This window comes from Rana temporaria, chromosome 1 (genome assembly GCF_905171775.1).
Source record: "Rana temporaria chromosome 1, aRanTem1.1, whole genome shotgun sequence".
In the NCBI taxonomy this organism is placed as follows: domain Eukaryota; kingdom Metazoa; phylum Chordata; class Amphibia; order Anura; family Ranidae; genus Rana; species Rana temporaria.
In genome coordinates this window covers 618,307,256-618,319,421 of record NC_053489.1, presented here as the reverse complement: position 1 = coordinate 618,319,421, position 12,166 = coordinate 618,307,256, and the positions used below count along the sequence as shown (strand labels likewise).

Here is a 12,166-nt window from a genome sequence, read left to right as displayed (position 1 = left end):
CAGCATGTCTTTGGTCTGAACCAAGTATGACCTCAACTTTAAACCATTAAAAGGAAATGCAATTATAAACTTGATTATTTACATTACCATAGCATGCCCATTAAACAAGTCAACAAGTGGACAATGTCAGTAATCATCTTCATGTATATATCTGTTTAGTCATATCCAAGCCTCAACAATTCTAATATGTCCAATATGCTATAAAACCGTCTTTCATAAAATTGTCAATCTTGGCAAGGTAAGTCACCAGATCTTTCATCAACCCCCCCCCCCCTCTATTGCTTAGCTTGGGACCCGCACACAGAATATGCACATGTATATACTATACTAGGGCCATTTTAGACAGAAAACAAAAAACAGGATCAGCTTGTCTTTAAAAGTGTGGGAGGAAACCGGAGAACCCCAAGGAAATCCACTTGAACACAGCGTAAACATGCAAACTCCATCTCCAACTAGTGTACTAAATGTCCACTTTGCCTCTTTCGAAACATCTGGAGATGTCAACAACAAGCTTGCACCACAACTTGCATAGGGTTGTTGATGTTGTCCTCCCCAGAATCTTTTGGGCAGAGTAGATGGCTGCTCAGGCACTAGAACTACACCCCAAGAAAAGGGCAAAGGCTCACCCATACGGAAGCATATGGAATTTGTGAGGTGCATGGCAAAGTCAAGGACAAGTGGTTCTTGGGGTAGGGGCAGTAGTGTATTTAGGTTTTGTGCTGCCCTAGGCCTGACTAAACTCGTGCACCCCCTAATTTAAATATGACTGACCTCTTCCTGTCAAGGCCACGCCCCTTTCTGTTTAAAACCCGCCCTGAAATTTTGGAGTGGGGACACTAGTTCTTATGGCCTGGGGGGGGGGGGGGGGGGGGCATTGGATTCCCTTAATTTGCATACATTTCCTCTCACTCCCTGTTTGGCTATGGGGAAGGAAGTGAAGGAAAATCTCTGCAATGGGACAGGGATGGTAAAAAAAGGACTAAGAAGATATGAATGAGTACATTGGACCGATTCTCCTTAGCCCACATCCCCAATCATGTTTATTTCCGGTTATTAGTGCACGTAAAGGGCAACCACATACATGCCATGAAAATTACAATGAAGTTTATATAAAAGAGCTTTATTAGCATGGAAAAACAAAAAGGTTAACAAAATAAAGAAAAAAAAGTAGCATAGTAGAGTGAAATTTTCCAGCACACAAACGGACTCTTTACCCGTAATCCCACAAAAGAGATCCAACTTCTATCACACTGATGCCTCTTTTGTCTGCCCATAGAAGTTAATGCAGAGCAATGGTACATCAATTTCAATTATTATAGCTAGAATTCGTTGCACTGTCACATACGGCTCATAAAGGAACTCATTTTCTGTATAATCCATTAAGGAATGCATTCTGATTGGCTGGGATACCTTACCGCACATTATACACATCATAGTAAAGTACCTTTAATTCAAAACAAACACATGCAAATTCCAGGATTGGTGGAAAACAGCCAGCATCATGCAAATAGTAGAAATATTTACTTTTCAGCGTAATCGCACCTACAGTATGTCCACTCTCAGATTGCAGCACTCAAATGACACTACCCGTTAAGCTTATCATTAGTTTTTATTTACAGTGCTGCGCTGACAAAGTCAACGCCTAAGGACAATATTGGCATAAGGCAGCTCAATTTTCAGATCGATAACACGCAAGATGATAAATATTGGAGTTTCGCAAGAACAATGCGTACTATTGACTTAAACCTAAGGCACCGTCATCCATGTACATCCAAGCATACAGGCAGAAAGGGACAAATTCCAAGCTCTGCCAGTGGGATGAGGAGAAACGGTCCGGAGCAACCAATCATAAATCCTCATTCATTTTACAAATGAAGAGGTTGTTCAATTAGCTAAGGCACACCTTGACGTTCTGGGGTGTTGCGTTCAGTTCTCAACAGGGAACCAATGCAAGCGCCTCCATCTTTGTAGGTGCGAGTGAGCCATGGATGCTGGAAATTCCACAAAACATACCAAACATTACATTTATGGCTTCTTCCTAGTGAGTATGGACATTCAAATGTAACCTCATACAGAGGCCGCGACTCATGTGAATGATCCCCTTTGGAAGGTTTTACCTCTCCTCCCGTTAAAGGTGACAACTGTAAAATTTCCCTGTTCTTCAGCTCCGGAGGACCGATCGCGGAACACCGCCGGCGATTGGGTCCCGTGGTCACGGAGCTTCAGACGGGGTCGCGACCCCGCAGCTGGGCCTAAGGGGCCACGTACAGGTACGTGGATGTGCCCAGCCGTGCCATTCTGCCGACGTATATCGGCGTGAAGGGGTCCTTAAGTGGTTAATAGAATTCAATGCAAGCCGTTCCGAAGTCACCCCAAAGTAGTACAAGAACCTTTTTCTAAGTCGGAGCGACTTGAGACACTCCTATTAAAAAGGTTCCGTTGTACTGAATGGAGCATGACTTGCCAAGCTGACAAGTCGCCTGACAGGTCGCCCCTGTGTGAACCAGCACTAACTGTGGGAAAATAATTGTGTATATAGGATTGTTTACATTTTTTTTTCTTTCCACTTTTATTGGTTAAACTAGATGGGCTGGTGTTTCTTTTTTGTTCCTCTTTAACAAGCCTTGGTCAATGGCTGTTAACCCCAAATTCTAAACTCCGGAACACAATGGAAAAGTGCTTTAAAAGGCATGCCAATACACAAAGGAAACGCACATTGATGCATGACCACGCACTTGCCCAACGCCACAAAAAATTCACCACTCGGCACTTGCACAATTCTAAATGAGCCCTGAAACACTAATGCAGGCAGCAGCATTAGGCAGTGATAACACTGAGTGAGTGGCTTCATCTAACCATGTAGACTATTGTTTTTACACAAGAGAACGCACAATAAAATAATTTTGCTATTTAGACTTAAGATGATGCATAAAAAAAAAAACCAGAAGAAATCATTGCCAAGATTAAGATTTAAGTACCACTGGGAACAAATATCTTTGCTGTGTAGCAGCCAGCATACTTTCATACAATTCCGGTCACTGGGTGGCACTGTTGTTAGAACTATGGCATTGCTGTTCCACTTGACATGTCAGAACTAAAAACTTTTTTTTCCATTCTCCCGAATGTGAAAAGGCGTTTTACTGCACTGATCATACCAAAGAAACAAGTGAGCCTGAAAACGGACAAAGAACTCTCCGAAGTGTACCTGTACCAAACTGAATTCTAGGAGTCTCCTTTCCACTCATTGTTCTCATCGAATAGTGGTAAAGGCAACAGCAGTCTATCCATCAGAATAAACAAGGAAATAAAACTGGGTTGTGTCTTCAGCACAGCCCTTAAATTTCTGTCCGATACAATTAAAGTGTTACTAAACCCCAGGACCCTGCGTTCAATATATCTGATCTTCCACAGTACACGGAAATCATTTTATTAAAGGGGAACAGAGCTGAGACTGTCAATCACAGGTTGTGGGCTGAAGTCGCCCAACCACCCCACCATCATTTTTATTCTTAGTGTCAGGAAAAACTTGCCAGAAGTGACTTGCCTAGATAGCAGAGGAACGAGGCAGCAGGCAGAAATCACGCTTAAAGTGGAGTTCCACCCATAAATATAACATTACATCAGTAGTTTTAAAAAAATGTCATTGGTCCTTTACGGAAACATTTTTTTTTTTTTTAGATGCCTTCAAAGTGTTGTTGCTAGGCAGAATAGTTAATCTTCCCTCTTCCTGCACCTAGGTGCTTAATGCTTCCTAACCTACACCGCACAGACTCCTGGGAATGTAGTGGGTGTAACTTTCCAGGAGTCTGTGCACTCCCCAGTCTCAAAGAATCATGTGACTTGGACAGCACAGGTGCTGAAACCTGATCTGACACTGCTTGTGCAGCACTGAGCATGTACGAGATATGCAAGGCTGAAATCCAGGAAGTCATACAGTCTGGCTTCATGATGCCCACACTTAAGATGGCACCAGGCAATGTCTATTTTATAAAAAGTGTCTAAATGCTGTAACAACCTAACAAAACGGACCTTAGTTTACAGACTAACTTTACTAGAATACATTAAGCTTGTGTATTACAGGGGTATTTATATTTAAAAAGTGAAATTGTGGCCGGAACTCCGCTTTAATGCTCTGGATTCAGGCTAGTACACACTATAGCACAGGAGTCAAATGGCGGACCATGGTCCAGATCCTGACTGAGCTACCATCCCTTCTGGACCACTGCAGCCGAGCCATTTTAGGAGCCGCCTTTTTTCCCACAGTCAGTCACAGCAGAGCAAAGAGCGGGAAGCATGACAATCCTGAATGACGGGAGACAAAGCAGCAATGGATGGGGAGTGGGTTAACATTTTAAGTTAACCAGCAGGTGATTAGTTGCTAGGACACACAGCAGTCCTAGCAACCAATCACCAACTTAATATGAAAAGTTAAAGAGAAACTGCAGTCTGCTCACATAATTTGTAATGAAGACATCTTTGCTTCTCTCCAACCACTTTGCATATTATTTTATATATACTGCGATTCTGTACTTGCCAAATATACTGCAGAAATCTTCCTCCATTAAAGCGGATCTATTAAATCTTCTGCCCTTGTTGTTTTAACTTTGGATAGTAAAACATTGTTTTTTCCGCCAGTAAATACCTTATACAGCCTACTTCCTGTTTGTCTGGTAAAAAGCCTAGGCTTACGACATCATGCGCAGCGCTCTCTCTGGTGAGAGTTTGCCAGAAAGGGAGGGGGGATAAGCCAATACGAGGACCAATGAGGGCTGCAGAGCTGTGTGTCTGTGTAAATGCAGGAAGTGAACAGGCAGCACACAGTTAAAATGGCTGCAGCCAGACTCAGTGAAGGGAGATTTCTGCAACATATTTGGCAAGTACAGAATCACAGTATATATAAAATATGCAAAGTGGTTGGAGAGACGCTTCAAAATGACAAAGATGTTTTAATTACAAATTATGTGAGCAGACTGCAGTTCCTCCAAGTCTGGCTGCAGCCATTTTAACTGTGGGCAGCTGAAGCTGCTGCATGTTCACTTCCTGGATTTACAAAGACACACAGAGGCAGGTGCCATGTTGAACTTCCAGTGACCAGTATGAGAGAGTGAGAGTGATAACACCAAATTTAACACAACCGTTTCCCATTCACACCTGAGACCTTGTAACACTAATGAGTCACATGACACCGGGGAGGAAAAATTGCAAATTGCGCCCAATTTGGACATTTTCACTTAGGGGTGTACATCACTTTTGTTGCCAGTGGTTTAGAAATTAATGGCTGTGTGTTGGGTTATTACACTGTTATACAAGCTGTACAGCTACTTTACATTTAAGCAAAGTGTAATTTCTTCAGTGTTGTCACATGAAAAGATATAATAAAATATTTACAAAAATGTAAGGGGTGTACTCACTTTTGTGAGATAGTGTGTGTGTGTATATATATATATAATGTTTGGGGGTTATATGTAATTTTCTAGCAAAAAATACTGAAATTTACTTAATAAAGTGCCAGAAAAGGCTTGGGGGCAGATCCTCAAAGACATTACGCCGGCGTATCTGTTGATACGCAGCGTAATTTCAAATTTTGCGCGTCGTATCTTTTGGTTGGTATCCACCAAACAGATACGACGGCATCTGCGTTAGATCCGACAGGCGTACACCTTAGTACGCCGTCGGATCTAAGATGCAATTTTCCGGCGGCCGCTGGGTGGCGTTTCAGTCGTTTTCCGCGTCGAGTATGCAAATTAGCTATTTCCGACGATCCACGAACGTACGAGCGGCCGTCGCATTTTGTTACGTCGTTTTTGTTCTGCTGGTATAGTTAAAGCTGCTATTTGGTGGCGTACTCAATGTTAAGTATGGCCGTCATTCTCGCGTATAATTTTAAATATTCTACGTCGTTTGCGCAAGTCGTCCGTGAATGGGGCTGGACGCCATTTACGTTCACGTCGAAAACACCAACGTCCTTGCGACGTCATTTGGAGCAATGCACCCTGGGAGTTTTGACGGACGGGGCATGCGCAAGTTCGTTCGGCGCGGGGACGCACTTCATTTAAATAAAACACGCCCCCTACTCGCCGCAATTTAATTCTGAGCCCTTACGCCACGAGAGATAGACTACGCCGCCGTAACTTACAGCGCAAATTCTTTCTGGATTCAAACCAAACCCGAATAAGTTATGGCGGCGTAGCGTAGCTCACATACGCTGCGCGGGTGCAGATCTTTGTGGATCTGCCCCTTGATCTTCAATTGGATACAGATGACTAGTCAATTGGCATACTCAGAAAGAGCATCAATGGCAGCCTCCTTATTCCTCTAATGACAAGTTTACATTAGGAAGTTCTTTTAGCATGGAAAGTAAATAGAAATACAGTTCTCGTAATACACTTGATAGATTTATAAGGGCTGAAGTAGCAATCTCCCAAACTGACACGTTTCTGAGTCACCTTAGACTTTGTGTCTATCTGAAGAAAAAAAGGCGTCAATAATGCCAATGGTAATAAGCAGATGCTTTGGCAGAATGGTTTATTTTCCCCCCAGCGATCCAGACAAGCAGCGACAGGCCAGAATCGGGTCCCTGCTGAACTACTGCTAACTTATACAATTTGACTGCTACATTTAGAAAGTAATTGTCTGTCAACGCCAAGAAGTGCTGCCAACTCCATCCACGTGAAACAAACATGGCTCTGCACAATGACAGTAATGGTTTTCTTTGTGCTACAAGTACAATCGGCTCCAAAACTTGGCTTTTTTTTCCCCTTCGCTTTTACTAAAAAATAATAATAATGGAAACAAGATTTACATATTCAAAGTTTTTATTCTAGGATTTCGAATATATGTAGATCTGTTATAATGTGAGTAAAACCTCCAGCTTGGACCAATGTAATCATGCATATACTGTGGGATCCCTACAGAACTAGGGTTCTCCACAGGTTGCTAGGGATCCAATAATCTGCTTCTCAGATAAGATCCCACTGATACCATTGATCTTTTTAGCCATCTGCGAGGAAATAATTCTTCCCAATGACCATTCTTCTCACCGACCCCCACACTAATGCATCATGGGTTGTAGATAGAGCAGGGGTTCTCCGAGACAGGAAAGTGGGCCTCGGGGTTACTCTGTGTTGGACGGGTTGAGAAAGGCTGTTCTGGAAGATGGAAATCGCTCTTCTCCAGTGATCTCCACTAGCTTCCAGATCTTGTGCTGAACGGCTGCCCTGCTACATTCTGAACACAGCAGGTAGCCCATTGGGCATTGACTTTATTCAAAGAATGCTTTACTTTTTGCTCAATAAATGCAAAGCATTCTCTGATTGGACGAAGTGGAGAACATGACATCACTGCCTTGCCTCCCCACCTTGTCCAATCAGAGAATGTGTTTCATTCATTGAGAAAACCCAAAGCATTCTCTGAATGGTGCCTATGCCCAGTGAAAGTTTTATTTTATAGAATGGATTATAGATTTCCTAAAATGCAATTCAATTTAAAGGGGTTGTAAAGGTTCGTATTTTATTTTCTAAATACGTTCCTTTAACTACTTAAGGACCGCCTCCTGCACATATACGTCGGCAGAATGGCACGGCTGGGCACATGTACGTACAGGTACGTCCTGTACTAGTACCCAGCCGTGGGTCGCGGCGCTCTCCCGCGACCCGGTCCGAAGCTCCGGCTCCGGGACTGGAGTGCGGCGATCGGTCCCCGGAGCTGAAGAACGGGGAGAGCCGTGTGTAAACACGGCTTCCCCGTGCTTCACTGTGGCAGCTGCATCGATTGTGTCATCCCTTTTATAGGGAGACACGATCGATGACGTCACACCTACAGCCACACCCCCCTACAGTTGTAAACACACACTAGGTGAAACGAAACTCCTTCAGCGCCCCCTGTGGTTTACTCCCAAACTGCAACTGTCATTTTCACAATAAACAATTCAATTTAAATGCATTTTTTGCTGTGAAAATGACAATGGTCCTAAAAATGTGTCAAAATTGTTCGAAGTGTCCGCCATAATGTCGCAGTCACGAAAAAAATCGCTGATCGCCGCCATAAGTAGTAAAAAAAAAAAAAAAATTATAAAAATGCAATAAAACTATCCCCTATTTTGTAAACGCTATACATTTTGCGCAAACCAACTGATAAACGATTATTGCGATTTTTTTTACCAAAAATAGATAGAATACGTATCGGCCTAAACTGAGGAAAAAAAGTTTATATATTTTTGGGGGATATTTATTACAGCAAAAAGTAAAAAATATTGCATTTTTTTCAAAATTGTCGCTCTATTTTTGTTTATAGCGCAAAAAATAAAAACCGCAGAGGTGATCAAATACCACCAAAAGAAAGCTCTATTTGTGGGGAAAAAAAGGACGCCAATTTTATTTGGGAGCCACGTCGCACGACCGTGCAATTGTCTGTTAAAGCGACGCAGTGCCGAATTGTAAAAACCCCTTGGGTCATTTAGCAGCATATTGGTCCGGTCCTTAAGTGGTTAAGCTAGTGCATCGTTGGTTCACTTACCTTTTCCTTCGATTTCCGTTTTAAATGTTTTTTTTCCTTTGTTTTCTTTGTCTGAATTTCTCACTTTCTGTTCCTCCTCAGTAAGCTGTTCTGGCTAACAAACCCCCAGCCAGAACAGTTCGGATGATGGGGGCAAGTGTACAGGAAATGAGAAATTCAGACAAAGAAAAAAAAACATTTAGAAGGGAAATCGAAGGAAAAAGTAAGTGAACCAACAATGCATAACTATTTAGAAAAAAAAAAAAAACGAACCTTTACAACCCCTTTAAGTTTAGAGGAGTTCTAATATGTATACACTGTGGACTATAAGTTCCTGCCTCCCTGTTTATTTCCTTGTCTCATGGAGGACTAGAAATTTTTCTGAAGTCCTGACAATGCATGGTCATGTGGAATTCACATTCTCCCAACCTATAAGAGAATAGACTGAAAATGCATGGCTTCCTACACTTCAATAGGCTGCATGGACAGTGGAAGTGTGTGTGTGTGTGAGGAGTGCCATTGACATTTAGCAAAGAACCCAAAATACAAAAAAAATAAAAAAGCCTGGTGGCAAACAAGCGTTTCTGTGTACAGACAGCGTGCCAACTCCTGGTAAGAATCCATTAAAGCTTCTCTTTTTTGGTTGACTAAAATCCCCTAATTTCCCCACATGCTGGTGAAAATTACACTCAGGTGCAAGTACGATCTCGGTGTCTGTGTGTAAACCTGATATCACCCCTACAAGATTGGCACATTAGGATTCCTGATAATTTGGTATCCGTCATTTCATAATGTACAGCTGTCTATGTTGTCTTTCCTAGACACAGGAAAATAATAAGCCGTTTTCTTTTTTCCATGGCGAAAAAGAAGATATTTTTATTTCGAAAGCGTAAAGCTGGCCATTTGCATCAAGTAACAAGAGAAATCTTGATTTCTGTTGAGCATTCTGTTCGGCATGGAGGGAGGAATCTTCCGTGCCAACCATTTTATTCTGACAGCCATCACCCGCAGCTGTCAGAAGACCCGAAACAATGACTGCAGCTGATTGGATGCAGGTGCTGTTCAGCTGAGAACATTCCATCCGCCATCTTTCTTTCAAATGACTTTTGCCGAGCCGGGTTGTGCCAGCAGGACTGCTCACTGAACAAAGGTTGCCCAATTCAGCAGGAATCAGCCAAAATTCAACTAATTCAACTAATTCTTGTACTGTGTGTGAATATACATTTTGGGACATCCCCTGTCATTAGAATGCATGTGCTTCTACTGTGGAGACTAATAGATTTACAGTAGTTAAAGCGGAGGTTCCGCCAAATTATTATTTTTTTTTTTAAAACAGCAGCTACAAATACTGCAGCTGCTGACTTTTAAAAAATGGACACTTTACCTGTCCAGCGCTCCCACAATGTCGTCAGCCAAGGACGAGCAATCGCTCGTCCCTTGGCCACACCCGCCGCCTTCCTCGGTTAGGGAATTGGGAAGTGAAACAGGGCTTCACTACCCGGTTCCCTACTGCGCATGCGCGAGTAGCGCGCCGCGCCGTCACTGGTCCCCGCTCTCTCCTGGGAACAGTGCATTTCTGGATCACTTCACCGCAGCAAACAGAGCCAGAAGTGGGAGTGGGTACCTGTCAAAACCAGGTACCCCCCCCCCCCCCAAAAAAAAAGCATAGGAGGGTAGGAGGCGGAGCTTCACTTTAAGAGCATATGTTGGCGGACAGCTAAATACACAGATGCAATACATGTATGGAAGCTCGAAGAAAAGGCTGGACGGCCGCACTCTGTTAACACCTTTATTTAAGACGGTTTTAAAAATTATTTTGGTACAAAGACATCAGAGGCATAGAATCAATGAAAAACTAGCTTTCCATTGACCCTGTGCCTCTGATGTCTTTGTATTAGAAGAATTTTTAAAACAGTCTTCAATAAAAGGTGTTAACAGAGTGCGGCCATCCAGCCTGTTCTTCGATTCATTCCTACATGCAGAGCCAGCACCCATTTCCATCAGCAGGTGGGATGCATTAGGAGATGTCTGCCTAGAGTGGTGGTCTTTTGTTGTATAAATGGAAGCAGTTTTACTATCCAAAGCAAGTGCATTCTGCCCATCCAGTCCTATGATGTACAAAGCACGGTCAGGTGGATGACACCACTTCAGGTAAAGAATAGCATGGTGTCCTCTCTCCACTTCCAGCCTGCTGACCACATGCTGAAGGACCAGAAGTTGACTGATGAAGTCATCCCTCTGCTCTCTCCTCCTCTCAGTTTACTCTTTACTTGCACATTTGCATGTAGCACATCTAATTCGCCCCCCCAGTACTGTTCTACAGGGAAATGCAAAAAGCTTTGAAAACCCTGGAAGCGATTGGTTTCTATGGAGAGCTGCATCAGATTTTGCATTCTCCAGTTTTAGAAAAATGACCCCTTATGCCGCGTACACACAACCGTTATTCATGTCATTGAAAAAAACAACGTTTTTCAACGTGATTCCTCTCAAGCCTGCCTTGTATGCACACAATCGTGAAAAAAAAATGCTCGAGCAAAGCGCGGTGACGTACAACGGCACTATAAAGGGGAAGTTCCATTCGAATGGCGCCACCCTTTGGGCTGATGTTAATTTCCCCGTCTCATAACTTGCTTCTGAGCATGCACGTTTTTTCCCCCCATGTTAAAGCGTACACACGACCGTTTGACACGACGTGAAAAATGATGAGAAAAAATAGAGCAGGCTTTAAATTTTTAACAGCAATTTTTCTTGTCGAGAAAAATGCTCTGGAGCCTACACACGATCGTTTTTCACGACCAATTTAAAAAATTGAATTTTTTTCGTCATGAAAAACGTGTGTACGCGGCATAAGTTTGCATATAAAAAAAAATTAAAAAAGGGAAGATGTGGTTGTTTATTATAGACCCCATCACCCCTTTGATTTCCTCTTGTCCTTTACACCCTTTAAAACCATCAATCTGCCTTCTAGCAATTTCAGAACCAGTAGAGCTCTCTTCATCCTTACTGAAATAAAGATTTACAGACTTGGAAAAAAATGGATATAAATTTTAACGTGAAATATAAAACATACTTATGTCAAGACAGAATCATAACTGTGATGAGTATTCTAGGCTCGAAGTCTGTGTTAAGCAAGCCTTAAATCACGCTGTGCGTTTCCAATACATGGATTTCTGGTGTAAGTGATGAAATGTATACCTTTAAGGAAGGATACAATCTGACTGAAGAAAATCATATTATTCACACTCTGCTGGAAGAGATGAGATCTGTTCAGACTGTGACACTAAATACACGTTATCAATCACGGGAATTACTGACCTACAGGCCTTCGTAATGGAAAATTACTTTAATAATTCAGCTTTGGAATATTTTTTCTTTCTTGGAGAATAGCGCGGTCTTACCACAGAAATGGCATATCTTAGTTTCTCTTCAGAGAAAGGAAAAAAATAGCCATGTAAAATGAAACCAGTATGACGAATGTAAACAGTCAGATGGGGGTATCTGGGGGCCCCCATAAGAAATGTAGGGTTCCATCCGTATGACAAATGTAAACAGGCAGACTGGGGTGTCTGAGGCCCCCATAAGAAATATAGTGTTCCATCAGTAGGATGACTGTACAGTCAGACTGGGGTTTCTGGTGCCTCCCCATAGGAAATGTAGTGTTCCATTAGTAGTA

General features: G+C 42.6%; 1 protein-coding gene across 6 annotated transcripts in view; it reads right to left on the bottom strand.

Annotated features, from left to right (window-relative positions):
* FGFR3 (fibroblast growth factor receptor 3) overlaps positions 1-12,166 on the bottom strand; it is a 133,158-nt gene that overhangs the window by 50,991 nt on the left and 70,001 nt on the right. The gene's annotated exons all lie outside the window — the stretch shown is intronic.